The sequence below is a fragment of the Dermacentor albipictus genome, chromosome 4 (genome assembly GCF_038994185.2).
Source record: "Dermacentor albipictus isolate Rhodes 1998 colony chromosome 4, USDA_Dalb.pri_finalv2, whole genome shotgun sequence".
Taxonomy (NCBI): domain Eukaryota; kingdom Metazoa; phylum Arthropoda; class Arachnida; order Ixodida; family Ixodidae; genus Dermacentor; species Dermacentor albipictus.
In genome coordinates this window covers 62088697-62114229 of record NC_091824.1, presented here as the reverse complement: position 1 = coordinate 62114229, position 25533 = coordinate 62088697, and the positions used below count along the sequence as shown (strand labels likewise).

Here is a 25533-nt window from a genome sequence, read left to right as displayed (position 1 = left end):
ATAAATAGCACGTTATAAAAGTGCATCACTGATGGTACTGTGGCACCACAGGACTTCCCACCATGAAACTAGAGGAGGTCTATAATAGCGGACAAACGCTCTGTCATGTACGAAACGTAAGGGCTCCGAGACAAGTTCGTATCGACAATGACGCCAAGAAATCAGTGTGTTCGTCTGTTTGCTAGCATTGGGCCATTGATCCGCAAAGTGTACGGGGCCATCGCTTTGCGAGTAAAACGCAAACAGCGCGCACTTCTCAGGTGAAAGCTTCAGGGCTTGCCTCCTTAGACATGTTGACACTGAGGTACATGTTAGCTACAACTTCTGGTCTATGAATTGCTGTGGCGGGTTTTAGCATCGTTATTAGCTTTAGGGAAACACCAATGCAAATTCCAAAGGAAGAAGCCTATGAACATCAACTTTGCTATCTAAGTGATGGAACTTCCACGTTTCTGTGCGGCAAGACATGCAGCGATATTTTAAGACCCAGAATTCGTCTCACTATGTCTCGGTGGCAGCATCCATTGGTTCGCAAATGCAGAAACCCACGGAAGAGATCACATTGCTGCCTACATGAAAAGAAAGAACCAAGCCGATTGGCTGCACCAAATATTCAACAAATAATAGATTGGTTCGTGATTAATACCCAGATTAGGGCAAACAAGAAATACCAGTGCTATCCAAATAGATGTAATTAAGGTGCATATGTCGAATTATGTATATGTGCATAAACCACTTCCGTACTACAGGGAAAAGGCAGGAAATGGACGTTAATATGCTAGGTTCCTGTCTGGCCTTTATTGCACAAAGCCCGCTGCAGCAAAGCCAAAACAGAAAGCGACACAGCGAGCTATGCAAGAGGGAAAGTAAAGAAACAAAACAAAACGGATAAGAAACTGAACGATCAGACGCGCCTGGGACTCCTTCAGCTTTTTCGCTCCCGCTAATCACGCCATTCCGAAACAGTGCAATCATCTTTCTACGGACGGCCTAGCGCCACTTACGCTGTTTATTCTTGTGCAGTGCTTGTTTCTTCTTATCTTTTTCTTCCGTCTAGCGGCTTTTACGTTCTTAAAGCAGGCCCAGATAACAACGAACCAATTTTCGTACCACTCTACCCCAACCAGCGAAAACGTCTAGGTGCCATTCGCCCTTATACCGCGGTTCGCCTTCGCAAATGCTGCTGCACAAGAATGGCCTGCTGTCAGACTCCGCCTGGAAAGCGGTACCATGAAGACTGCCGTGGGACTGAGTCTGGCTTTATTTGCCATTTCGTTGGCATTTGAGTGCATTCGCCACACTAGAAGCACGGGCGTTGGAGCTTCGGAAGTGGTTCCTGGTGGCGAGGATGTGCTTGGCGAGAGACACAAAGTGAGACAAATAGCCAAAATGTGCCAAAGTGCCAAAACGTCGGGGCTCAATAACCTTGTTGGAGGAAGCGCGAAGTGGCATTACTGTGGTGTCGATGTGAAACATTCCGGTCCTGTGGCTCCACAGTGTAAGCTGAGAGACGAGGGATATTGATGCAGGAATATACATTTTCGTCTTGTCTGAACGTAGAAGCATTCCGCGACGTGCGGAATGTCTCTAGTAAGGACATTGATTTTAGCTTGTAAGAGATCTTCTATTGGATTATTTCATTAGAGGAAAGACAAGGATGGTAGGGCTCTGTAGTTCCCTCTGTGTCAAGCTACTCAATACATTACTCATGAAACAAAAGATCAGATAAAGTAAGATGGAAATTAGAAAAAAAAAACATTACCTAGAGTAAACAAGTCACAAGCACGCTAGTAGCCCCCCACGGGTAGACTCACCGAGGGCGCATGTAGCTATTTCGGGCATTCGTAGCATCGCATAGGAAGAATGCTGTACAGGTATAATCAAGTGTCTACGGCAGTGGAAATTGCACTGAAGCTGGTGTTCCAGATGATGTATACATTTGAAATACGTTGTTCTGTATTCACTCCTCTAGTCTATAAAATTCTGCGTGGCCATGAAGAAAGGAAAAAAAAGTGTTCGGAGAAAATGATTCCTTTCAACTTGGCGACGTTGTTATGTTTCGAAGGATGTCGCGTATCACTAGCAAAACGCCAAGACTTTGACGCATTCATATCTTCAATATACACGGCATTGCGCTTTACTGAGACGTAACCGCGAAGTGTAGCCGTTTGAGTTCGACAATGTCGAGATAGAGGCTAAATGTGCAGCACAGACGCACAAATTGGTTCTGTGTGCTTTGACCTATAGTTTAGGAATTATAGATTTAGCATACTAAAAGCTTAGAAGACACGAGTACGAAATTACACGAAGAACATGACGGCTGTGTTAAAGAGCCAAGTTTTTACATTGTCACTGGAGAGGCTAAATTCGCTCTTAAGAAATACGTAGCACTTACAGAGAAGACACTGACTGTTCTGCATTCTCGTTTACACATAAGGTATATCATGAAGAAACCGCAATTAACTTTAATGAGGTAATTGTTTGCCCCCGTGCACCAAGTACATGCGATTCACATATGAGAGCCGTCAATCGGGTCCATATTAATAATTCTCAATGCAGTCAATAACTACAGCTTTATTGAGTAGGCAAAAAAGAAAAGAAAATATCGCTAATTTTTGGAAACGCGGGAGACAATAAGGTAAATGCTTTAAATCGTTAAATACAATTAAACGAACACAATTAAAAAAACCACTTCGAGTCGACTACGGTAGTGAACGAGCTTTTTTGACCTTTCTGTAATAATAGAGGCGCCATATTGCTCTGCAGAATATTATAAGGAACTTATAACAGAAGTGAGAGATTATTTCTGTCATACGTTGATATCGATTAGAAACATAAATTTTCACTGCAGGTTAGTGACAATGCCGATCAGGTTTACAGCAAAGCGACTGGTGCAGCTAGAAGCATTCAAAAACGTTAAATGCCGATTTTCATGGTTTTCTCTTACATGAGTACTTACGAAACTTGTATTTTAAGAAAATTTAGCAAATGTTATGGGTGATAGGATCGAGAAGTGTGAGGCGCATAGTCTAATTAGGGGATGAATGAAAATGGTTAGTAATTCGTTTACGGCTTGTTTAGAGGCACTATATGAAAAGCTATCGAAGTTACTCCGCTGCCCAGGGAAGACACAAAACGGCTTTGATATTCAACTTAAAGGAAGTATTGATACCATGCTACTGGGGAAGTGATATGACAGCTTGGTGTGTAGCTAAATTTCGTGTTATACATTATTATTATTATTATTATTCAATTTATTATTCAATACTCGTTTTCTAGCGAATACCGTGCTGTACACGAGGTGTGTTGTTCATTTACAAAAATTATATTATAGGTTGCCAGTGCTAACACTAAAAGGTACGCCGCAAAAAGGAAGTGCTTCGATGGTGCTTTGAATACTTACTATTCCTTTATGGAAATAAAATAATATTTTCACGTCAACCCTACATGTTTCTGAAATCAGAAATACCTAGAACGCACAACATGTTGTGGCTGTATTGAACACTCATCCGTAGGAAGCATACATGCAAATGGTAAAGGTGTTAAGTGACTTTGATGAAAATCTTTTAGGGTGATGACCACCCTAAATTTGTCGCTTACTTCCCGCCGCCACCAGCTAAATTTGAGGGTGAACCCAGAGTCCTTCAATAAATGTTTTTATAAACTACACTATGTGGGCCACAAAATAACGAAAGAACAGCCAGATAGGCCATTTTGAACGGTATTGTTCGTGACATGAAAGCGACGAAAATTTTCAGTAAGCTTTGGCAGCAGCAGCCAAAGACATACAGGGTTTTCCAGCGAACGCTTTCCAAAATGGGCGGGTATACTAATTAAGAAAAATTCACTAAATAAGTTTTTAGCTAATGACCTTATGTCCTGTGTTTCAATTTACAAATTCTCGCCGCGGAGTTCGCAAGGCGGATCCACATAGCACGAATTCTCAGGATGAGACCAGATTCAAGATATTATTTCCCGAACTTTGTCGAGAAATGCATTGGCGTTTCAGTTACTTTTGTGTTTCAATGCATAAACTGACGTTTTGGTAGGAAAGTAACTGGAACACCAATGCATTTTTCCGCAATGTTCTGGACTTAATATCTGTAAACTGGCGCCACTCTGAGAATTCGTTACAATGTATCCGCCTTGGGGACTCCACGGCTTATAAATTGCAATGTGTAAATGGCAATGTGAGCGATAGGTTAATTAGTTAAAAACCTAATTGGTGAACTTTTGTTAATTAGTCGATTATGCACTTCAATTTTTGGGCAAGTTCTCTCCGCCACTTCGAGTAGACCAGCTCATGAAATATAACTGTGCTATCTGCCACAGGCAACCGTTCAAAATGTTTGAAACTGTTGGCTGAAAAACCCGGCATAGCTTATGTGAATGCAGTGTATGGCACGTTTACCTTATACTTCAACGGACTAGCTACTAAGCACAGTTTTCGGCAACACACTCCAGAAAACACTCATGAAATTATGTAAAAGTTAGGGAAAACGACACTGCTTAATGCATTTTACATTCTTGATGTGAGATAATGCCACTATGTTGCTTTATTCTGTATCTTGCGACAAACAACTGAAAAGAAATAAATGTGGTGTGTTAAAGTGAAACAAAAAGGCAACCTATACCTAAATCGGAGGTGTATGCAGGTTTCTTGCACGAAGTTCTATAGAATTAATTTATATAAATATATTAATCAGGTGCTATCGTGGACCGAGTACGACGAATAAAGGCAGAAGTTTGCAAATACTTTTAGCGTGATTGAGGTCCAAAATGGCTGCTCACAAAATTTGTTGGCAAATAGCGGTTAAAAATTTTGTTTTGTGACCTCCGTTGGGACCGCCTCAAAACAGCGATTGCGTGTAGGCTCCTTACTCTTCAACGTTGATTGACCACTGAACGTTACCTGATAGTATCGTATTCTATACGCTGGTTGTGTGTTAAACATTTGACAAAACTAACCTGATAATTTTACGACGACGCTATCAGAGCGACAAGAAGCGTTCAACAACATACGTTTTTCAGAAAAATCATTTCACTGAGAAGATTTAGATTTTGAACAAATTCATTACATGCTAGATGAAACACGCAGACACATTTTGAGGAGGAGGAGGAGGAGGAGGAAAAGATGGCAGGTAGAGAGGTCAACCAGACGTTCACCCGGTTTTCTACTTTGCACGGGGGAAGGGGTTTAAGGGATGGTAAGAAAGGACAGGGAGGAAAGAAAGTTACTTTCAGTGTGAACACATGCGGATGTTCATCACGTTACGCCTAGGATTGGTCACTGAGGCTAGTCGATTTCATTAACCGTCGCAATTTCCTCGCCGCTTTAAGATCTGCGGAGCGTGTGTGTGTTATTTAGGGGCCCAATAAAAAGTGGAAAGCATTTGTTCTGGGCCTATTTAAGGGCGTTATATGAAACACTCCCAAAATTTCTCTGCTGCCCTTGTGCCCTGACACAATACAGAAACTCCTGCCCATGGTGCGGAGAAATACCAACTCTTTACCACATAACATGGGAATGTAAGCATAACTGCACATTCCATAAACATAAAAACCCGAGTGCGGAGCAATGGGAGGGCCTGCTCACCAGCTGCGAGCTCACCGCCCAAAGGGCAATCGTGCAGCACGCGTGCGAAGTGGCCAGGCTCAGTGGAGCCCTGGAATAGGGGCACACCCGTGCTGAGAAGCCAGGCAGCAAGCGCAAGACGGCTCACCGCTAAACCCCTTGATAGAACCAATAAAGTTTTTTTCTCTCTCTCTCTCTGCTGCCCTTGGAGGACCAAGAATAGCAGAAATTTCGCGTGCAGGAAAAAGGGGGTACGCTCTAAGGGTGACGAGTATTGAATGTTTGAGATGTATAGGTTAACTACATGCCCCGAAAAAAATTACTGAATGGCCATTTTCTGCCAATTTTAAGCTGTATACGAGGCCTGTAGTTTGTTTACCAGGTCTGAAGATAGAACTCTGAATAATCCGGTGAAAACTGAAAGTCGGTGAGTGGCGTACAATAAATGCAAACGGTCGAGGCTTTCATACTGCCGTTTTGCATAATATTTTAAAGGCTCCTAAAACAATTGTACACAACACCGAGTTCACATTTAGTAAATATGAGGGCACGCTAAGTGTACTGTGTGCAACCTTACTCCGTGTAGCTGTTCAATATCTTGCTTTCACAAGCACTGCTTCGTTTGTCGGGCAAAACTGGTGCCAGCCTTTCTGTCATACCGTTACCGCTTCACCAGCGGAGGGTAACAAGCTAGTTATTTCTCGTCCGGCTATGCTCCCGCCTTTCGGCTCTGATCTCTCTTTGTCTCTAATGTAATATAAATATATATCACATGGATATGAGCAGCATCGTGGGCCATGAGGCAAAAATTCTCTTTCGCGCCCGAATGAATTCCGGCACTCACTTCAGAGACCACAAAATCAAGCTGCGTGCTCGTACAGCTTGTCCCTGCTAGTTACACAGGGACGTATTCTGCTATTCATACATGCCCAACTGGACAGTCAGCCAATCTATTTACTCTCAAACAATGTTAAGATTGGCCCACAAATTTCGGTTGGGAAAATGCCGAAACAGGAGATAACAAAAGAAATTCAATATGAAAAATTAACCTCGTTGAACACCGTTCAACCAAGTTAGTCGAGCAATAGCTTGGTTTTGGTTGCTTTGCTGCTTGTGTAGCAGCAACTACCGCATCTACAATTGCACCACAAGACAGTACACAGACAACGCTCGCGGCGCTGTCGGCGGGAACGCGTAGTGAAGGATGGATGGATGGATGTTATGAGCATCCCCTTTGGAACGAGGCGGTGGGTTGCGCCGCCAAGCTCTTGGTATTGTACTGCCTAATGCACTACCTAGGTTAAAAAGGAAATAAAAAAAAACAATATGAACTTCAAGAACCAAATTTTGTGACCACCTATTGCGAAATTTTTTTTTGTATGTCTCCCTTTTCTGTCGTTTCCTTACTTTCCTTCCACAAATCTTCCAATCGCCTCTTACTAACCACTATTGCAGACATGCTTACTTTTCCCCTGCTCTCGCTGAACCCAACGGCTTCAGGAGGCCAGTGGTGCCTAAATCGACCGCTGGGCAGATGTCTGCACACTCTAATAAAACATGCTCCATCGTTTCCCTAGCTTTACCGCAGCAAGCACATGCTTCTTTTTCCTTCTTATATCTCGCTTTATAGGCGCGTGTTCTAAGGCATCCTGATCTTGCTTCAAAAAATAATGAGCTTCCTTGTGAGTTATCATAAATTGTTTCTTTCCTGATTTCGTTTTCTCCTCTTAGGTAGTTACTCATGGCAGGTTTCTTTTCCATTGCCGCTACCCATGAGATTATTTCATCCTCTCTGACTTTCCGCTTGACATTCTTTGTTGCTGTGCTGCCCACGCTACAGACCACACACTTGTTGGTAAGCTTCCTAGCTCTCTTCCTCCACTTAGCCTGCCTAATGCCTTGTGGAGTGAAAACAAACAGCTGCTCAAGGTCAGTCCTTCGTGTATAGCCACCGCCAGAGCAGCGCGGTTTTGGTTGCCTTTGCAGCTTTTGTAGCAGCTACCGCATCTACAATTGCACCACAAGACAACACACGGATGGATGGATGGATGAATGGATGGATGGATGGATGGGTGGGTGGATGGACAGACGGACGGATGGATGGGCGGATGTATGTATGTATGTATGTATGTATGTATGTATGTATGTATGTATGTATGTATGTATGTATGTATGTATGTATGTATGTATGTATGTATGTATGTATGTATGTATGTATGTATGTATGTATGTATGTATGTATGTATGTATGTATGTATGTATGTATGTATGTATGTATGTATGTATGTATGTATGTATGTATGTATGTATGTATGTATGTATGTATGTATGTATGTATGTATGTATGTATGTATGTATGTATGTATGTATGTATGTATGTATGTATGTATGCATGCATGCATGTATGTATGTATGTATGTATGTATGTATGTATGTTATGAGCGTCCCCTTTGGAACGGGGTGGTGGGTTGCGCCACCAAGCTCTTGCTATTACACTGCCTAATGTCCTACCTAGGTTAAAGAATGAAAAAAGAAAAAAAAGAACACTATTATCTACCACGCCCAGATTTTCTGATCCCCTATTGCAAACTGTGCTTTTGTACGTCGCCGTCTTTTGTCGTTTCCCCACTTTTGTTCCACCAATCCTGCTATCGCCTCTTACTAATACCTATTGCGGACATGTTAGCTTTACCAGTGTTCCCGCTGAACCCGAGGGCTTCAAGGAGGCCAGTGGTGCCAAATCGACCACTGGGTAGACGTCTTCACATTCTAATAAAACATGCTCCGTCGTTTCCCTAGCTTTACCACAGCGAGCACATGCTTCATCTTTTTATATCTCGCTTGATAGGCGCGTGTTTTAAGGCATCTCGATTTCGCTTCGAAAAGAACTTGGATGCAGCCAGCGCCGTTGGCGGTGGCTACATGAAGGACTTATCTTGAGCCGCTGTTGGTTTTCACTCCACAAGGCATTAGGCAGGCTAAGTCCCAGTTTCAGCTTGGCTGAGCTTGAAGGTCACCTCTACGGAAGCAGGCGTTTTTCTGGGGTTTGTACTTGGAGTACTAGGGCTAGCGCTCTAAAATTGAACTGCTTGTACCGTTACCGCGTATCAAGACAAAGTAATAAAATGCGCCATTCCTACTCCGATGGACAAATACCAACTATACCACTCTAAACGCCACGCCCGAGAGTAAATTTAGCTCCGATTGCGTCATGCGTAGCGCACCAACGGCGCCATAGGCCCACGGATCACCAGCTTGATCTAGTAATGGTTTCTTTCGTTCATACAACAGTGGTGAAGTAACGCACGTGAGTATTATAGCTAACATTTTTAAACGATAATCTTACGTGTTTCCGTTACATGAGCTATGAGCGATACCATCGGACAGATTTTGAAGACATTTCACGTGTAAAAGCGGATATAAATAATTAAGCAAATAAAGAAATCTGTGAAACGATCTGTGCAGTGATCTTCATAGCTGTAGAAAGCAAAAAAATAAATAAATAAAGTGAGCAGTGCTCTGAAAGACCAGCTGGAATGCGGATACGCCGAAGCAGAACGGCGAGGAGACAAACATCAAAGAAGAGCGATTTCACATAAGGAAATGTAGAAGGCGATGACGCTAGCTGATCTAGATCTGAACCGTGGTTGTTACGTCTGTATTGGCGGCGAGGAGTTACGGAGTCGCCCTCTATCGGAAGCGCCTCGATGCCGTAGTATGAGGGATCACGTGACGCGCTCCTCATAGGTTTTGCTGTCAGCGCTCACTGAAAACACCACGCGCGAGCTCTCCCGGACATTTCTGTAAGTACTTTCGAAACGAGAGAAGTTTCTTACTGTCTAAATAATAATCTTGGGCAAACTGAAAGCACACAGTCTTTTACAGACGCTATCTCTTTACCGAATACGTACAGTGAACGCCACTGCGCGCGGTTGCCGCGATAGAGTCTCCCAAACCGGCTTCTTGTGTGAAAGGTAGGTAAACGCTGAGAGCAAACTATGTGAAATATGTTCTTATAGTGTTTGTATAACTAAATGGAGCGTAATAGAATGAAGCGTCAATGCAGCGATCGCGCAGATTCGCAGCGACCGACTGCGCGTCTGCATGCTTGTCCGCGCACTGTTTCGCTTTCTCCGCGCGCGCGTTTTCGCACCGTGCCATGAGCTTTAGGCCGCAGAATATGAGCATTTGACAGTATACAGGCAACCATTGTTGCGTGGGCGCTATCAGAGCTGTTCAAAAATAATTTCATTGTAGAGACTTCGACGCCTACGGGGACTGTGGTGTGCCGTCGCGACGATGCAATCTTTTTTTTTCTTCTAAATTCTTTGACCTTTCAATACTATTTCTCGAGTTGCGTCGCATTGTATGTTTATCGGCGTTCTCAGCGTGCAATTTCCCGCTGCTCCTTTTTTGTAATCCAGTGCATTAATTCATAACACAAACATGACCATATGCCATGCTTTCTTTAAATGTGCTTCTCACCGCTGCCTTTCCACTCCACTGAACTTGGCAGTATCTACACTGTCAACGGAAATAACTCCGAGGTGGGAGTATAACGCTTGTCCTCTAGCGACCCCCCGGTTCGGAGTTTATTTTGCTCCGTATGATCGGAGTAGAATTTTTACTCCGTGCGAGCGGAATTTTTACGTGGAATTATGGGAATTATTTTTTCTTTCTTCTTTGCTTTGCAATGGACGGAGTTTTTTCGAAGTGCAACGGGAGCATAAAAAGAGGCATCACGTGACTTTGCGCGAACATCTTTACATAGAGGCTGCTGGTCAAATTTCGAAATATGCACACGACACCGCGTCAAATTCGACGAAGCAAGTCAATGAAAGCACATATATCATGACATACATAAACATTTCAGACACGCCCAATGCAGAAATTTGAAAGACATCCCACGTACACGCGATACTCAAGAAGCAACGGTGCCAGTATATATAGCCACGAAACTGTGTGCCTCGTAACCGCCTAGGGAGCAGCTGTGCTGTTTTCAGAATTACGACTCACATGCTCGTTCATACGAGATGTGACTCTGTGATATTAACAGAATACCTTAATCAACACAAAACTGTTAATTCAGAATAGGGAGAGAAAAAAGTTAATGGCGTAAATTTTCACAATTCGCATGCCATTCTATGAGTGCTGGAGCGACTTCGCACACTGCCGGCGTTCGCGGCCAAAAAGTAGTGCGTTAGTTACAGTAAGCAAGAGAAATGTAAGTGCGTCTGCTTCATAGCAAAATTTAATTTTTGCGATATTGTGGTAGCGTAGCAACAAATTATTACGTGTGAGCATGACCCGCAGCAGCCGACGTAACACCGAAAAATGTGCAGTCATACATTTTATACACCGCACTACTTGCTCCGCGTCCGAGCAATATCTCTCGGTTGTGAAAAGGAGCTACATCGTGAGTGAATCCTTAAACTCGGAGCCAGCAGGCATGCGTCTAAATCAGTGTCTAGGATGGAGCGTAATGTTAATGCAATATCGGAAGCAACGACGTGACCAAAACCTATATGCGCGATAGCAATTCGATGCACATCGCTCAATAAGAAGCTTTATTTACAGTACGCAAACTTATGTCCTACCGTTTTTCTTCGGGTGAGAATATCCGTTCGCAGATACATAAAAACAGCTGCTTGCACTCCGATCTTTCTCACTGGCAACACAGCACCGCAACGAACATGGGGTACGCCATTCATGTGCGACTAGCACGGACGTCGTCGCTCGAACAGTGGCTGCTGTTGCCATTGCTACGCGGTCCTTTCAAACATTGCACCAGACGTTGTCAACATGTACCCAAAATGACATAAAAGTCGTATTTCACGTAGTGAAGAACACAAGCCAGGGTCACGCAACACGAAAAGACAGTCAGAACCTGAGCCGACATCGCGGGCCAGTGAGCAGCTTCGAGGTATACCTAAGGCTTTTTCTGCACTTGAAAACGTTGCTCTTGCATTCATCGTTGTCAGCAAAGTGATCCACGCTAACGTACTTGAAGCTGAGAAACAGCGAGCTGCAGGCATGCCTATAACACTTTCTGGAAGGAAATACGGGAAACAAATTGACGAAACGCTGTCACGGAACGACACTTCACAAATGTAAACAAACCGTCAGCCATGAGCACTGCCGACTCCGCCGAGTGCGCCCGGTCGCTGGCGAGGCGCACAGCCTCATGGGAAGCGCCACGTGACCAAACTCTTTCGGCGGAGGGGAGTTTTTTAAAACTCCCTGTCGGAGTTTCACGGGAGAACAAGATTTTTAAGCGGAGTAAAATCGCGTCATGTCACCCTAATGCTCCCGCAGCTAGCCAGCGGAGTGAAACGAGGGAATGGCCCTGTTTTGCTCCCATACATCGGAGTAAATATTTGAGGAGGGGAGGTTTTAGGGCACATCACCTGTTAAAAACTCCCAGGTGGGTTTATTTTCGTTTACAGTGTATAGTATCGACAAGTTCATAGACCAAACCGTCATGACATTAGTCGGGCAGCGGACTCAGGCGAGCGTCTGAGTGCGCGTTTTGAGAACATCGCAGACCGGGCGCCGTAGCAGAAATCTTCCTCGCGTCTGTGCTTGCTGCATACCCGAGTTGTAGCCGATGACTGCCGGTTTTATGTTTCGCGAGCCAAGCTTCACACAGCTTCTTGTCCTGCGGCTACGTGTGAATAAGGCCGACACCGGCCTCCGTTACGTGCGTCCGGCCCTGCGGCACCGAGCAGTAGCCTACCATGTTGCGCGCCTTCAAAGGCAGCCACTACCTATTGTAGTGCTTTCAAGCGTTGTAAAGGAGACACTCGAAGCGGGAAAATTTCGCCATTAAATGAGGACCGCAGCGTACGAGGGAATTTAAACTCGTTTTCAGCTCGCTTCGGCGCGCCCGAAGCAGCCGACGCGGCCGCTATGTCCACGTGATCCCTCCTAGCACGTCACGCCGACGGTGGCGCCAGCTTTTCCAGTGGTGGAGCTCGAGGCCAATACCGAAAAAGTCGCAGTCAAGCAGTAAAGCCGCGTGATGGACTTGCTGTGCACGTGTCTTCACATCGGGAGAGCAGATGAGGGATTGACCTATCATGATTGTTAAGCCTTCTTTTCCCGTTTCAACGTGTTGCGACACGACTGTAGTGAATCTGAGTACTTCGAACATCCATCGCGTTTTGGTATTGATATAAGCGACGCAGATGACAAGCTACACTGTAAACGGAAATAACTCCGAGGTGGGAGTATACCGCTTGTCCTCTAGCGACCCCCCGGTTGGGAGTTTATTATGCTCCGTATGATCGGAGTAGAATTTTTACTCCGTGCGTGCGGAATTTTCGCGTGGAATTATGGGAGTTATTTTTTCCATCTTTTCTTTCTTTCTTGCCTTGCAATGGACGGAGTTTTTTCGAGGTGCAACGGGAGTATAAAGAGAGGCATGACGAGAGTTAGCGTGAACATCTTTACATACAGAGGCTGCTGGTCAAATTACGAAATATGCACACGAGACCGCGTCAAATTCGACGAAACAAGTCAATAAAAGCTCAATGAAAGCACATATATCATGACGTACATAAGCATTTCAGAAACGCCCAATGCAGAAATTTGAAAGACATCCCACGTACACGCGATACTCAAGAAGCAACGGTGCCAGTATATAGTATAGCCACAATACTGTGTGCCTCGAAACTGCCTAGGGAGCAGCTGTGCTGTTTTCAGAATTACGACTCGCTTGGTCGTTCATACGAGATGTGTCTCTCTGATATTAACAGAATACCTTATTCAACACAGAACTGTTAATTCAGAATAGTGAGAGAAAAAAGTTAATGGCGTAAATTTTCACAATTAGCATGCCATTCTATGAGTGCTGGAGTGACTTCGCACACTGCCGGCGTTCGCGGCCAAATAGTAGTGCGTTAGTTACAGTAAGCAAGAAAAATGTAAGTGCGTCTGCTTCATAGCAAAATTTAATTTTTGCGATATAGTGGTAGCGTAGCAACAAATTATTACGTGTGAGCCTGACCCGCAGCAGCCGACCTAACACTGAAAAATGCGCAGTCATACATATTATACACCGCACTACTTGCTCCGCGTCCAAGCAATATCTCTCGGTTGTGAAAAGGAGCTACATCGCTGATCTGTTTAGTGAATCCTTGAATTTGGAGCCAGCAGGCATGCGTCTAAATCAGTGTCTCGGATAGAGCATAATTTTAATGCAATATCGGAAGCAACGACGTGACCAAAACCTATATGCGCGATAACAATTCGATGCACATCGCTCAATAAGAAGCTTTATTTACAGTACGCATACGTATGTCCTACCGTTTTTCTTCGGGTGAGAATATCCGTTCGCAGATACATAAAAACAGTTGCTTGCACTCCAATCTTTCTCACTGGCAACACAGCACCGCAACGAACTTGGGGTACGCCATTCATGTGCGACTAGCACGGACGTCGTCGCTCGAACAGTGGCTGCTGTTGCCATTGCTACGCGGCCCTTTCAAACATTACACCGGACGTTGTCAGCGTGTACCCAAAAGGACATAAAAGTCGTATTTCACGTAGTGAAGAACACAAGCCAGGGTCACGCAGCACGACAACAGAGTCAGAACCTGAGCCGACATCAGAGCCAGTGAGCAGCTTCGAGGTATTCCTAAGCCTTTTTCCGCACCTGAAAACGTTGCTCTTGCATTCATCGTTGTCAGCAAAGTCATCAGAGCTAACGTACTTGAAGCTGAGAAACAGCGAGCTTCAGGCATGCCTATAACACTTTCTGGAAGGAAATACGGGAAACAAATTGACGAAACGCTGCCATGGAATGACACTTCACAAATGTAAACAAACCGTCAGCCATGAGCACTGCCGACTCCGCCGAATGCGCCCGGTCGCTGGCGAGGCGCACAGCCTCATGGGAAGCGCCACGTGACCAACCTCTTTCGGCGGAAGGGAGTTTTTTATAACTCCCTGTCAGAGTTTCACGGGAGAACAAGATTTTTAAGCGGAGTAAGATCGCGTCATGTCGCCCTAATACTCCCGCAGCTAGCCAGCGGAGTGAAACGAGGGAATGGCGCTGTTTTGCTCCCATACATCGGAGTAAATATTTGAAGAGGGGAGGTTTTAGGGCACATTACCTGTTAAAAACTCCCAGGTGGGTTTATTTTCGGTTACAGTGTACGCCGAACGACAAACAATTCCGGCTACGGCATTCCCGAAGGCGCATTTAGGTGCCCACGCATATTCGGAGCCCGTGTTCTTTCGGACACTGCGTAGTCATGCTGGGAAGAGGCGAGCACAATATCACAGAGCATCTCCATGGCTGCGGTAACCGGCGTCTGTTAGCGCGTGCTGGTGGCGCCGAATTCGAGACAGAACAATAGCACGAATTAGCAAGACTATAGGAAGCTTTCAAACAAACGAATGCTCAAGCACTTGGCACTCTAGGCTCGTGTGTATAGCCTGCCACGTGCATGACCGGCAAATTTCGCGCATAGCGGAGCGCGAATCGACCTGCGGCGGCGTTACCAGAAACTGTGCTCGCGCAAAGCCTGGTGGCAGGTAAAAGAGATAGGCCAGTGTTTCCATGCTCCAACACCCCCAATTCGAAAAAAAAAGAAGAAAAAGAAACACACTCATGCTATCTTCGGCTGGTCGTTTCTGAGCGCTCTGGAGCGCTCTCGCGAGCGGCGTTGTCTTCGGCTGGTTGAAAGAGGATGCGCGCCCTGCGTTCGGCTGGTTCTTCTCGATTCCTCTCCTCTATCTTGGAGCGCTCTGAGGCGCTCCGAGCCCTGACGTCGGAGCAGTCATCGAGACTGCAACGTCATCGCAGCGCCGGGTCGCTGCTGTTGGCGACGGCCCACGTAACCTTGGCAACCTAGGCCACTGCATGCTGGCGTCTCGACGAACGTTCGTCCCGCCGGCACGTCCGCCGGTTTTTCCGGCAGCGCCGGAAGCTTTGGATAGGCGAAACATCGGACGTTGGCAGTAGTCACATGGCTTCGCATCAGCAATTTCTTCCTCCGAGAGCGAGTCGCACGTTCGGCTTGCGCGCTTGTCCCCTACCTTTGAGCTCGGGAAACAACCGATCTACCCGACTCTGCTTCGGGGCATACCGGCGACCAGTCGAAGATACCATTAGAATTCGGTTCCTTCATCGCTGCGTGGCTGCGTTATCAACGTAAGACGTCGATTGTGATGGGCTGATGTTAGGCTGTATAGAAACGGTGCGTTTCAGCAACCCGCAGCGCATAATAGCGTGCGCAGTGTGGCGGACATCGGCTGACAGCTCACCGACGCGCCGGCTACGTCAGATTATAAATTAGACTTTATAGCCGAGCTCGTAACCACGGTAACAATATTTTCGTCTAGTTTGCTGGCCATGACCGCTTTAGCCACTGTCATTTTAGTTACGCGTGTCCACACGGCACATATCCTCACGCCATCATATAATGTGGATGCGGCTTCGATGTAGACGAGAGGGCGTAATGGTAAATAATATAGGAAGCACATTGGAAAGGGCTAGCTCTGCGCGGTCGACGCTCGCGTTTGTGTATTCCGTTAACATCCTTCAAATATTAACTTCAGTTTTTGGCCTGGCCCCCACGATGGTGGTCACGGGATCTAAAGCAAGGTCAGCATTCTCCTCCAAGTAGTCAGCCCTCGGCGGACGTTAAAGGCCACAGATTTCACGAGAACACTGTATGTCACAAATGAAAGCACGTTTGTTCTGTCTTTGCTATGGTGTTCTTTTTGTCAGCGTCATATAAATGGAAAACGTACACGCTATTCTAGTACACATAGGAAAATAAAGGCAACATATCAATATTTGTTCTCGATCACAATACATCGAACTGCGTAAATATGTACTGATACATTAACACGCAATGGGTTTCAAGGTTTAAAACCGTCTGCGCTGAGAATGAGTAGTGATTCCAAGGTCTCGCTCCTCAAACGTTTTCTTGGAAGTGTCGCATGAAGTTTTCAAAACATTACAGCATAATTTACGGTATTTCTCTTCCACACACGGAGTTCAATGATGTGTTATCGCCGTGGCCATGCGACAAAGTATAGGCAAGCAAATAAGACAAAGCTGACCATGCAAAACGAGTTCTAATTCCAACTAGTTCGAGTTCGTAGACAGCCGTTGCCTTGGTTCATTTGTCACTTCAAGCAAGCAAACGCCTCGCGCGAGATGCTTGGAGCAGGCATTCTTTGAGCCCGGCCACGAAAAAAAAAGAAAGAAATGCCGCTAACAGAATACATAACGTCGACTCAACAACAACAAGAACAAAAAAAGCATGCACCATGAACGTCCGAACGTCCGACACTTAACACGTAACAGAGTCCGTAATTTTGACCTAACACGTTGGTTTCTTTGACGTTTGCCGTAAAATTAACCGCATATCTTGCAGAGGAATGAATTGCCTCCTCTGGGGCGCACTCACCCTCGAGATGCTGGTTCATGCCTATAGTCCTCAAGTCGCGGTGCCAGGATAAGTTCTCTTCTGTGCTTTCTTCTCTCTCACATTAGCACATCAGTGTCTCCAGTGCTACGACAGGAAAGACACGAGCAGAATATTTAACTTGAGCGGTGCCGATTCTCCGGGCCTCGGTGGAACACCGCACGCTAGAACATCCCGAAATACACGATGCGGCTCACGCGGTTACATTGCAGCGAAACACTCGCATCGTAAAAAAATGTGAGGGCTATCCCATTTCAAAAAGACAGCGCGGTTTCAATCGATCCGTTGCACTTAGTGCCCCTCGTAACCGCCTCTAAACCGTAAGAGGCTCCGGACGTGCGTCACGCGACGGCTCGGAGCAGCCTCGCGTTGTCATATCTATATTCAGCTGTTGCGCCGCGTCATCATCCTGTCCAGGCGGCTCGCTCAATATGAGCGATCCGTTCGAACGCAGGCATGCCGCGCTTGAAGAAATTTTGTGAATCAGGTAGATCACTTCATCGACGAACAACCCGCAGTTTGCGTATATCATTGCGGTTGGACTCGACCATGGCCGGCATTCCGGTATAAAGCTCAAATTTATTTCCCTGTATTCTCATCATTCCCACCCTCGGCTGGGCGGTGTTGAAATCTGCAGGCCTGTTATTAAAATCCATTTACGCTTCTGATTTGATGAGCGCAAAGAAAACCGCGAGGGTACTATCACTTCCGCTTCTTCCCGAGGCTTACTCAACAAAAAAAGGCGCAGTGAGCTCCACGTCTAGAACCCACGGCTTTTTAGACAGCGCCTAAAGAACAGAAAACAGGCCCAGTTAAGGCTAGTTTATTTCCAGCGCCATATGCAGTGCTAACGTAAACCGGCATAAAATTCCAGAAGCGCCAAGCTTGACAGGGAGAAAGACTAAATAGAAAGAAAGCGCAAAATAATATCTGGTCTTCGCATTTTCCTTCAGACTTCAAGCTAACGCTTTGGCGTGCGGATGTGCATGCTTCGCCACAGCACCCCCAATTCCGTGATAGCCGCTCTGGGCATTAAGATTTACCACTCCGCCCTTAACTAACAGCATAAACTTGGTATCAGAGCGTTGCGTAAAATTTGGTTCTCGGAGTTTTCTTTCTCCCTGAGTTATCTTCTTGCCCAATGTCTAGCCACATGCACCGGCGACTATGTTTCAATGTACGGTGCCGCTTTTACGAGGGTGGCGACAGTGTCTGATGGACTCTTTGTTTTCGTTTCCCGAGCAATGGGCCTTAGCACGCTGTTCATATTCTTTCACCTTTTACGGCTCAGACAGTCACGTGTAGTAACACAGTTACGGCTGCCTCCTTGCACTTATTTCGTTTTTAATCTTTCGTGGGCTAAAACAGCAGTCAAGATACAGGACTGCTAATCAGAAAAGCATTTGTTTCGCGGCCCTACTATTTTGGAGGGCAAAATGGAGACCGGCCGTGGTTGCTTAGTGGCTATGGCGTTGGGCTGCTAAACACGAGGTCGCGGAATCGAATCCCGGCCACACCGATGTACTTAGATTTAGGTGCACGTTAAAGGACCCCAGGTGGTCCAGATTTCCGGAGACCCCCACTACGGCATGCCTCATGATCGTATCGTGGGTTTGGCACGTAAGACCACATAATTCTTTTTTTTAAATGGAGCTGGAAAGATAATAACGACAGAAGAAATAAAGACGCGGTGAATGGGTCAGTCTTTGAAAGGTCAGCCGTCCAAGAAAAAATACAGAAACGTCCCTTCACTGCTTTCTGAGTTGACAATTCGTGGGAACGGTATTGTTGTAGCGTCCGCACAGACATCAGACAATCGCCTATTCGTCAAGATACATTCACTCTCCCTGTAAATTAAACCGAGGACAGTGACAAGATAAGTTGTCAACGTCTTCGCAGCCACAGGCAACATGCGGCACTTGTATCGATCTGAACTAATGCTGAAGAAATTCTCATGGCTCCTTACGACAACCGACACAGAACCTTCGCGGGGATGCATTCCGGGAGGAGGTCGCAGTTGCCGCGAAGGGAAAAGTTTGTAATGACTGCAGATTTTAATCGGAGCGTCATGCAAAATGATCCATGTGGCAAAAAATAATGTGGACGCCATGCGACATATTCGCTATTTGAAAAGTTTAACCGTATAGTGCCAACCTAATCGCCCACCATAACATCCGAGCCATGTGCCAACCAATTTGACTCCAGCGGCAAGCAATTTGACCTGAGCGCTCGAAATTTTAGTGCAATGATTATTTATCTACCTTACTTTCTTTGTGCTTTTCTTTATTTTTACTAGGCCGTACTGTTCCTTTCCTTTTCGTTACATTTTCGCTGATCCACAAATACGTCACTGGTTGTGACAGTGACCTAAAATTTAGGATCTTCCTTGCTTCGTACGTCTCGTCTATTGTTTCACTCTTTAACTAAAGGGGACCTAAGAACCTCACTAGAGATTCTATACGCGGAACCTCGTCAGAGATTTTCGCCGCAGCTAGCACTCCCATTGGAGACTCAAAGGAACTCAAACAAACGTTAACTATATATACGCTCGCGCCCAAACAAAGCTGCGATAAACTTGGAAACTCGATGCTAGCATGTGAACAAGACAATTTACCGTTAGATCCAGAATAATAAATAACTGCAGTCGCTTTGAATTTATCAGGAGGCTCCCCATTTTAGCCTTTGGCTATTTACCCTTTGTTATTAGAGTGCACGAACAGTATTCTTTTCATTTGAATTTCGCTCTGCTTTTTCTTTTGTTCTGAGTGATCACAAGACAAGGACCGTGACGCGGTACAACGCAGAAGGCAAACAGAACATGCCCTTAGCGATACCACCGGAGGGAGCAACAGCTCTCAAAGCGTTTCCCGAAAAACAACGAAACTATTCGAGTGTAATAAGACCTTCGAAAAGGGTGCGAGCAAACAAGACTTTTCGTGGCGGCATCACAAAAGGATTCACTAGAGACGGTATTTACTTTTCTTGCTGCCTTGCATGTCGTATGCAGAAAAGTGACAGAAATAATTAAGCGCAATGCGTTACTGTTGATGTTGTTTTACATGCTTTACAGGGAAAGAAACTTGTGCTGTCTTGCTTTGAAAATGTGCTTTCGCAGGTATATTACTTTTTTTTCCTTTTTTTCATTATGGTTGCAAGAGGGTAGTAACTGGAAAGCAATAACTGTGTGAGCATTTTCAACGTTCCAGCGTTCTACTAATTTCACTATTAATAAAGGACGGCTTGTTTTGAGCTTCAAATAACATTTCAAGCTACATTTTATACACTTATTTGAGATAGAACACCGTTAACCCGCGTTTCCTTTCTAATCTATATGATGTGCAAGTATTATGACCGGTCATCCATTCCATAAACGAAATAGGCATAAAGGGACCGGTAAAACAGGCCACGAATGCGTGAAATTGTACTAAGTGGTAAGCTCAGCAAACTTACAGGCATTGAATTGGGTCAGCTGATATTTGAGAGAGGTAGCAGAATAGTGCTCTGAATTTAAACGAGTTGCTGATTATTGTTTATTGCCAAATTGTACAAGTGCGGCGACATTAACTATGCTGGAATATGTGCTAATATTTTGAAACATATATACCATGCTTCGAATTATCTTCTTTAGGGGGCACTGACCCTCATAGCCGATGTCTTATATTTAAAAAAATACTTATTCTAGATATTTACTATGGCCGTTCTTCGCAAGCACACATTTCCCTTTCTTTTCAAAGGAGGAGTCAGCCATCGTGCTCTTCCTTTTGCCTACTAAGCCACGTGGTATCAATGAACGAAATTGGTACCAAATAGTGGCTCTATTTAAGAGCTTCACTGGCTTACCATGACCATTGTTTGCACCCTGCTATACCGACCGGTTCTGTGATATTGTCCTTGTATTAATTTTATTAGAAGCTAGCTTTTGTGGATTGTTTCAAGCTGTGTAAACATATCTTGTGAACACCTACACTTTAATGACACCTTATGTTTTGTTTTAAGCGATATAGCTGGAATTCTCGCACTTTTATTGCCTATGGGTGCCAAACGAAAACGATCAATTATCACTTTTCTGCAGCGGTTCCCATGAGCTAGCAATATTGCCCTTGAGTATCTATTTATTAGCCCAATTCGGGAGCCGCAATGACATACTGAAGTGAGAAGTTATTTTGGAAAAAAAGAAAGAAAGTGCAGTCTGCGGGATATACGTGGATCTGTCTTTTCGCCTCTGTGACGTACTTGTAGCTTGAAGACAGTTGTTCTGATTCTCAGCGATCACGTTCATTAACTACGCAAGTGGACTGGAGGGCAAAATCCTGAAACGAGATATAATATGACATTTGGCAAAGATTTATAATGTGCAAAAGAAAATAACAAAATAACGCTGACTAAAAAATACCCAAAGGACCATACAAACACAGCTCGCGTTCACCTCTAAGTTACACTTCTGCCCTTGTTATCTTAAGCTTACTTTTTTTTTCTCACATGGTGCTTTTAATGTATTTTATTTATATGAAATAATCAAGCAGCGATGATGTGATGTAGTCTTGCTGTGACGATGGAGAAAAGGACAGCCCCGAGGAAGAAAGAGGATGGCTAGTGCTATATTGAATGCTTTACGAACCAGACGATCTATGTATCTTTTTCTTGTTGCGCTGCCAATATACAAACATTGATGTCCTGCGTACGCGAGTAAATATTTTCAAGTAGGAGCTAAACAGCTTTCCCACAATAAAGACTTTGTTTACGTGCGCATCCCCCTTATGAGAATGTGATGCCAACAGAGTATGAAATCATTGAGAATCGTTTTGCAAACTGTGTTTCGAAAAAGTACTGCAGTACTTTTTCGAAACTAGTTTGCACTATTAAACTAGTTTCTTAAACGAATTTTTTTTTGTGGATCTTTGTCCCCTTGTTATGTTAAGAACGTTACATGCTATCATGGTTCCTAACGCCCAGAATATTTATTTAAAGCTTTTTTTTTGTACAATTCTAGTGAAGCATCACATAGCTCCCCACGTAAAGCCATTTCTCGTGCAGTTACCGGAATAAATTTATCGTCGACACCTTTAAGCCTTTGCCGAAGAATTTGCAGATGAAGAACATGGATGCTAGAAGCGTCGTTTCTATTTGCGTCCCTTAACAACACCTTGGCCTACTTGAGTTGTGGGAATGAAAATAAGTAGGTCGTCACCATTGAGCCTGCGCCCCCTCCCACTTTCGACAAACACAAGGTTCTACCAGGAGTCGTGGAGCTGAACTTTGTAGGGATGCGTCTCTCACGCTTCCCCTGTGTTGTTTTCCCGCATAGCTCCCGTCTCCTGCAATCCGGCTTCGCCACGTGGCCTAGTGCCCGCGACAGTCGGTATGGTTGAAGCGCAGTACGAGAGATGGCGAGAGCGTTGCGCTGCTAACGCCACCTAACGGCGGGGTTACTTGGGTGCAAAAACGAGAAGGCTCTTCCTCTTTGGCTGCTGTTCGGCAAGCGGCGCCGACGTTCCGCGCGTGCGCCGATGCATGCTTCTGCGAGACCGTCTCGCGAGGCCTCGTTCGAACGCACCAACATTCACGTGACCGTACGCTCGAATGACCTGGCACTGGTCTCCAGCATGGGGCGAACATATTCGCTCGATATCCGGTCTCGGTGAGTCGGACTTCCGCGATCTGTCGCGCGCCCATCGGCATGTTTTGTGGATAGCAACTCGGCTAGCAGGCATTGCTCTTTGAAAGGTGCAATAAATGCCCTTGTGATTGTTTGCACTACTGTGTTCTCGTTCCTTTGTTCCAAGAGCATGGGGGATAAACCCACAGCGTGTAGGTCCGCATTAGGATAATATAGAGCGAACTTTTTCGATGGACAGGAGCCACTGAATTGTAATGCGAATTGGCAATGTGCTCAGAAGCAGAAGTTGCACAAACGGCTTTAGGTAGACTCTGCCGAACATTGGCACCTCGAGTAACAAAGCTACTAACAGGATGGCTCCGAACTATTTAGCGGTTAGGCATGAGGGGTGAACTCTGTAACATTTGCGAGTCTTCTGAGGCGAGATTCAGGAATCTTTCACCTTCATATTCTTTCTATATATTCTGGGGTTTTATGTGCCGAAACCCCGATCTGAAGCCGTAGTGGGGGACTCCGGAAGATTTGACCATCTGGAGTTATTTAACGTGCACCTACATCTAAATAAACAGGTGTTTTCGCATTTCGTTCCCATGGAGATGCGGCCGCCGTGGCCGGGATTTGATCCTGGGACCTCGTGTTTAGCAGTCTTACACCATAGCAACTAAGCAACCATGGTGGGTAGTTTGATACTTGTGTCACCAAAATGCTGCGTGTTTGAGTGTCATGAAATCGTGCTGTTAAATTGTAAGCTATGATGAATCGGAGGAGCAGTGAAGCAGCATATGACTTGAATATCGGCGTCCACTTGCGTGCTTCCTGCCAACGGATGTTCAAAACTATGCGCTTGAGAGCACCAAGGTTTCTGGACATGCAACGTCTTTTCTAGGAAATTTCATGTTGTGACGGGGCACTGCATGCTATCACAAGTGACACAGCATTCCTGCACAGGTTACTTGAATATCTTAAAACTTTCGGATTTTTAAAATCGAGAAAATTTGTTAACGATACCGACTGCGCTGTGCTACCATGTGACGCCATGCACGAGTCGGAATGCTGCACCCGTAGGCACGATATCGACATTGTTATTTAATTTGTTTCACAGCCTGGTTTCTCCCTTCTGCCTCGCTCTGCTTTTGCGTGGTGGTAGGAAGGAATTTAAAGGCCTAACGGCTACAGCCGTGTGCGCTGCACAGTCGTAAAAATTAACCCATGCCCACAAAAACCTTAACCCATGCCTGAAAAAAAAATGTGTCTACTGTAAAGAAAAAAAAGAAAAAAAAAACAACCTTAAACTCAAGATCCCTTCCTCATTCTAGTTGGTGATCTCAACTGAGAAGACGAATCCCGCACTAGCTGCGCTTACATTACCTTAGCCACTAACGAACAGGTGAATATTTAATGAGGCAGTGCGTAGGCACCATTCGTGCCTTCCTGCCCGGTTTCATTAGAGAGCCTGAACCTCGGTGTTTTCCGAGCCGATGAGTGAAGCCTCCTGCTCGCCCATCGCCACACAGTCACCCATGCTTAATAAATGAAGCAGAGGAACACACTTGCACTGTTTTTTTTTCTTGTGGCCGCTGGATGAAACCGATCACAAGGCCGGCAGGCAAAGTAGACTCAGGCTGCCGCAGTTCCCACTACGAGTGAGCACTTCAACGAGCACGCACATTTGCTCTGCCAGTGAGCTGACTAACGAACGCCAGGATGGTTTTCCCGGTCACGCTTTTAAAAGCAGTCGTAACGACTTCATTTTTTGTCTATATGAATAAAACTGGGTCTAATTCAACTTTGTGCAAATAAAAATGTTGCCTATAAAGTTACTGGGACGCTCGCCAACAAAAACTTCGCGTTGCCACATTCACGCAACAGCGAAGAAACAAGTAAGAATTACAGTTAAGTTTACACGAATATTAAAACTGGTTGCCAACCAAAACAAAACACCAGCAAGAATATTTTGTTAAGGAGGAGGGGGGCAAGTAACGTTAGAAGAGCCTGCCACGTCTCAAAGTACCGGGCACTAACACCGTTACCAACGCTGACGGCTAACTTGTAAATTAATGTCCCTGAAAAACTACTCCGAAGCAACAGGTCAAGCAGCCGACATCGGCTCGTACGCATGCTGCATTCACAAAGAACTACGCGGCCCGCTTGTTTGCGCAGGCAATGCGCTCCTGCTTCCACCACATCAGCAGGCGCATCGCGTTAATGAGCTGCCTTCTCCATAGTCATAAAGGACACGCTGTGATTCTTGCCTCTGAACCCCAAGGTTGAATGTCCGCAAGAGCGCTGTTCTCGGACAATAAATCCACTCCGCCTCTCCACCTTCACCCATCCCGCTTTCTTTTTATGCACTTGCCTATTCGCGTGCTCCGGCAGCTACACTTGTTGCTTCTACGGTGTGGAAGGGGCAGGAGAAGCATTTGAAAGTACTTGTAATTGCATAACATCGTGCTCAATTGCTACTACGGTTATGTGTATTTCACATACTCTGGTTCCCATCTCTCGACCGTTACCTATTAGTGTCATAGTAAGGTCATTTATGATAACAGAAAGCCGCACCTTACCTGTTTTTACTTACTGGCGTCTGACCGCCAGGTGTTCAGATTGCCGAGGGTTTCCCATAACATTTATTATATGAGCAGCAGGTAACTCCTGGCACTTGTGCATGTTTACCTTACAAATAAGTAATCACAGACTTCCGACTAGCTTGGAAACTAGTGAAACAATACCTGCACCGGGTCACCTACATAAGAGCACCATGTTCAACTGTAGTCGACCTTTTCGACGGCAAAGCCAACATATACTCACGCTCACATCGAATGCTTCTTACGGACATCCAACGCGCGTTGTGGCGAATAATGCGCATTTATGCGGGATCATGGGTAGCGCAGCACGCT

The 25533-nt window shown here is 45.3% G+C and overlaps 1 long non-coding RNA gene across 1 annotated transcript in view; it reads right to left on the bottom strand.

Annotated features, from left to right (window-relative positions):
- Window positions 1-17313, bottom strand: part of LOC135896416 (uncharacterized) — a 110763-nt gene extending 93450 nt beyond the window's left edge. Inside the window, exon 1 of the long non-coding RNA XR_010562696.2 lies at window positions 17002-17313. This is a non-coding gene — a long non-coding RNA (uncharacterized lncRNA). The remainder of the gene's footprint in view (window positions 1-17001) is intronic.
- Window positions 17314-25533: the final 8220 nt, after the last annotated feature.